Below are 5,286 nucleotides of genomic sequence, written 5' to 3' on the forward strand. Positions count from 1 at the left end.
GTCAGAGTTCTCAGTAGAACCACATCCTCTGAGTCCTAGACCTGCCCGATTCTGGAAGTGGAGGTTTGGGAACTAGGTGTCCTGATAGCACCAGCCCCAAGTCTTTTTTTGAGACAGGGTTTCTCTGTAGTCCTGACTGGCCTTGAACTCAGAGGTCAGCCTGCTTCTGCCTCCAGAGTGCTGGGATTAAAGGCGTGCACCACCACCATCCAGCCACCTCTGACTTATTAAAAAGGCATGATGGGTTCACTGAGCAGGTCAACTTCATTTTCCAAGTTTAGAAAGAAATTTTTCCTGTTACAGAAACTGACAGCTGAAACCATACGAGGTCCATTGGAAATTTCCCCAAATCAAAGTAAATCTCCCATATAAAGCTGTCCTCTTCATTTAGCTCTGGGCCTGCTGAACTGCCTTTTAAAATTATTTAACAGATCTATGTTGTGTGTTGAGCACACCCACCTTCTCCCTGTCTGCTCTTTTCTTGCCCCCATTCTCACCCATCAGCCTCCTTCCATTCCCATCCCCTTTGCTTCTATTTTAATATATATCATTTTAAGTGACTATGAAATTTAGGAACCACAAACAAGAGAAAACATGCGATATGACACTCATCTTCTGAGACTGGTTAATTCACGGTATTGTCTCCAGTTGCATTCATTTTCCACAAATGTACCAAACTTCATTCTTTATGGCTGAAGAAAGCCCAGTGTGTGTGACGATTTCCTTACGTCTGTTTCATGTCTGATGTTGGACACCTAAGCTGGGTGCATAGCTTAGCTATTGTGAACAGCACTGCAGTGCATGCTGATGAACTAGTGTCTCGGACGGTCTGACTGCCTTCCTTTGGGTGAACATCAAGGGGTGGCAGATCAGTGTAGTGTTATGAGATACTTCCACACTGATTTCTGTAGAGGTCACAGTCAGTAGTTTAGATTCTTATTGGCAGTGTATAAGGGTTCCCTTTTGTCCACATCCAGGCCAGCATTTGCTATTTTCATTTTTCCTGGTTTTTCAAGACAAGGTTTCACTGTACAGCCCTGGCTATCCTGGAACTCACTCTGTAGACCAGGTTGGCTTTGAACTCAGAGACCCACCTGCCTGTCTCCTGAGTGCTGGGATTACAAGTGTGTGCCACCAGCAGCCAGTGCATTTGCTGTTTTATTTTCCTTTCCTCATTTTCCTCCTTTTTCTTAACAGTTTAAGTTTCACATCTTACATGGAGATATTGCTCTATTTGGAATTGACTTGTGCAGGGTGAGGTAAATATCTAGTTTCCTTCTTGACCATGTGGACGCCCAGGCCTCACAGCACCATTTGTAAGCATTTTTGGCATCTTTGTTTAAAAAAAAAAGAGGTGGCTCTAGCAGTGTGAGTTCTTATCTGTGTCTTTTATTTTGTGCCATTAATCTCTCTGTTCAATGCCAATCAATACCATGCTTTTTGTTTCTATGACTCTGTAATATAACATGAAGTCATTTATGGTGATAACTTCCCATATTTATTCTTTTTGCTTAAGATTACTTTGGTTAGTTGGGGTATTTGTGCTTCCAAGGTTGGTTTTTCTAGCTTTGAATATTTTTAGGAATGCTTTTGAATTTTGGTGCAATTGCATTGAATCTGCAGATACCATTTGGTATGGTAGCCAGTTTCCTTCCCTCCTTCCTTCCCTCCCAGATGGTATCTCAGTCTGGCCTCAAACTCTGTGGCCAAGGATGACCTTCAACTCCTGATCCTGTCCCTCCCTCTCAAGTGCTGGGTTTCCATGCATGTGTCTCCATGCTAATTTATACAGTGGTAAAGATCCGACTTAGGGCCTCATGCATGCCAGGCAGTCACTTATAAACTGAGCTACATCCGCAACCCCAAAGAGCCATTTTCATAATATTAATTCTTCCAGCTCATAAGAATGGAGGTCTTTTCATCTTCTAGTGTCTTCAGTTTTTCTTTTCGGTTTTTCCAAGACAGACTGTGTGTAACAGTCCTGGAACTCACCTTGTAGACCAGGCTGGCCTCCAACTCAAGAGATCAACCTGCCTCTGCCTCCTGAGTGCTAGGATTAAAGGTGTGCACCACCACCGCCCGACCAGTTTCTTGAATGTTTTCTTTTTGTAGAGGTCATTAACCTCTCATCATGAGGATACTTCTCAGTTCTACTTTACTGGTGGAGTCTTTAGTCATAATTTGCAAGTACCTTTCCTATTTGTGTTTGATTTCCTTCTCTTATTGTTGAGCTGTATGGGTGTTCTGTCTGCATGTATGTCTATGTATCATATGCAATGTTTGCTGCCTGTGGAGGCCAGAGAGTACATATTTTCTGGGACTGGAGTTACTGCTAGGTTTTAAGCTGCTGAGAATAGAATCTGGACACTCTGGAAGAGCAGCCAGTACCCTTAACCACTGAGCCACCTCCCCAGTGCCTTATGCTTCTCTCTTGACCCTGATAGGTGATTAAAAATGGCCAGGGATAGCCTAGGGTCAGTGTTGGGAGGCTTTCAAATTACCTGGGAGAAGGAAGGTGAGTGGGTGATCAGACCTGTGGCTTATTTACCCTGGCTCACACCTTGTCCTGAATGGCCCAAGAACTGTGGGTGAAATGTGGGTACAGGTCGTGGGTGGCCTTCTAGCATCCACAGATGTCATCTACCCTCCTGCCAGGGAGGAGAAAGGACTTCTGAGTATTCAAAGTAGATCCTAGTGCCAGGGAGGAATGAGTGCTAGCAACTGTACTGGGGTTGCTGCCTAGTCCCTGGTGCTATAAATCTACAAAGCACCCAGCATGTTCCCAGTGAACAGCAGCAAGGACCCTCCTCTACACAGACGTGAGAACACTTTCTCTGACACTTGTTGGCTGGCACTTTGAGAAGGGTCACATCTAACTACCATTCTTTCCTCTTCATTAAACAGTGTTAAGCCATAGCAGCAGCATGTGGTGATATACTGTGTACCCTAATAAAATGTGCTTGAAGATCAGAGAACAGAACAAGCCACTAGATTAAACATAGAGGCCAGGTAGTGGTGATATACACCTTTAATCCTAGCACTTGGGAGGCAGAGATGTCTGGATCTCTGAGTTCAAAGCCACCCTGGATTACACGAGATTGATCCAGTATAGAGAGAAACAGAGCCAGGCAGTGGTGGCACACACCTCTAATCCCAATACTTGGGAATCACATGCCTTTAATCCCAGCACTTGAGATCTCATACCTTTGTTTGTGAAGCACCCAGGCCTTTAATCCCAGCACTTAGAAGGAAGTGATATGGCTGGGCAGAGAAAGGTATATAAGGTGTGAGGAGACAGGAACTAAAGGCTTTTCAGGCTGAGAAGTCCTAGAGTAAGACGTGGCAGTGGCTTGTTCCTTTTGTCTCTCTGATCTTCAGGCAAATTTTATTAGGAGCCTTTTGGGTGAGGACTCAGGATTTCAAACAAAAGATTGGGGAGTTAGTGAGGTGAGATATGGCAGTGGCTTGTTCCTTTGTCTCTCGGATCTTTCAGCATTTACCCCAATATCTGGATCCAGGTTTGTATTAAAAGACCTATTAGAATTCGTGTTACAACAGCATCCTCAGTCATCACAGTACGGAACATCAAACTGCTGAGGAGGTTGGTTTGGAAGACGCTGTGGTAGGCAGCTTGGAGCCACTAAGCCTCACAAGCGAGGGCACCAAGGATTCAAGTAACCTGCATATTCATGGACACCGTAGCCACGTCCTTTGCTTCCCATGCCAGGTGATGACCTAAGCCCTAGGGCTGAGGACGAGAGAACCACCAGCAAGGTTCTGTAATGTAGCTAGTCCAGCCAACCTGAGTGCCCTCTTCCTACCTACTCAGAAACTCCATGCTTGGAAGGCCCAGCCCCAGCCTCCTTCAACTCCTGCTCCCTTGAATGAACTTTATCCTGACAGTTTCGGTCCAGGGCCTGCATGTGGGCAGCTGCCACTGAGGTTGTAGTGCCGCAGCTGTCCTGACTTTCTCTTCTCTGTAGGGGTGCTCCCCCCATCCTAAAATTCCTTCGAGTAGCTAGGTGGTCAAAGTTCAGTCTCCATCTTACTCTTTAAACCTTGTGGTGTCTGGCCACTAGTGCTTCTTGACCCAGATGCAGCCCACCCTACAGGGCAAGTGACAGGGTAAGTTCATGCCCCACGTGCTCAAGGGCACAGTCACTGAACCAGATGTTATAAGGTGAGCTGGGTGAGACACACACATGGAAGGAGCTTCCTTAGGATCTGCTGGTCCATGTTTCCTGTTAACTGCCCCTTTATAGAGCTCTTTGCTCCTGAAAGTGGATAAGTAGGTAGGCAGTTAAGACTAGATTGGCTTGGTAAGATTCATTTCATGACCTATGCCTTAAAAGGGCCACACACAACCCTATCAGGTGGGTTTCCAACAGGAGGGTCCAAGCCATGTGGCTTTCTTTCTTCTCAACTGAGAGAGCTATTGTGAGAGCACTGTGGCTATCAACAGAATGTGAGGTTCACAGGCTGCCACTCTCAAGAGCCCAGCACACCACACCCCTGGCTAGGGGCCAAACCAAGATGGCATTTCAGAATCTGGGTTAGTCCACTCAACAAGAGTCACTTTGTTCAGTGCAGCTGGGGAAATAGGAAGAAGCTGTTTGTACCTGGTTTCTATTTTGGGCAAGGGCATCTGCTCAGCTGAAATGAGGTCCCCAGCCCCATAGTCGTCTCCCCCCCCCCCCCCCCCCCATGTAATCTGATGTGTAGAAAGAACGCAGCCAGACCAGGTGACTGCCTGTTACAAAAACCCCTCCCATGCTGTGCTTGCCCATCAGGCTCAGAGCCAGCCTTCAGCCACTTCAGGGCTCTCATAGGTACTAATTCACCCTGCAGAGACCTGTTCATCTGGATTGCTTGTGGCTAAGGCAGTTACCTCTTGTTCATCCCTTGACCCCACCACACTGCCACATAACAATACTGTTTGTGTAGCTAACATCATCTTACCACTGAGCAATCAAACTCAGCCATTAGTATTTCTACAGTACTTGGAATGAAGTCAAAGTTTCTTAGACTTTTATGGGCTTTTAAAAATCTCGCCCAAACTCTGGATCTCTTCTATCACAAATGTCCCAATAGCCCCTGGGAGTTCTCTAAAACCTTGCTTCCCTTACATCCAGGTTAGGACCCCTTCCTGATGCTGGGCGTCAGCACTTCCTATGGAAAAGCTAGCTCGGCCGACCACAGAAGTACAATGCCCCAGCCTTTGTGCAGGGGATCATCTTCCACTTATTTAAAGCCTTAGGGGGGGAAAAAAAGACAAAGACACCAAGC

Source organism: Peromyscus eremicus, chromosome 8a, assembly GCF_949786415.1.
Source record: "Peromyscus eremicus chromosome 8a, PerEre_H2_v1, whole genome shotgun sequence".
Classification (NCBI taxonomy): domain Eukaryota; kingdom Metazoa; phylum Chordata; class Mammalia; order Rodentia; family Cricetidae; genus Peromyscus; species Peromyscus eremicus.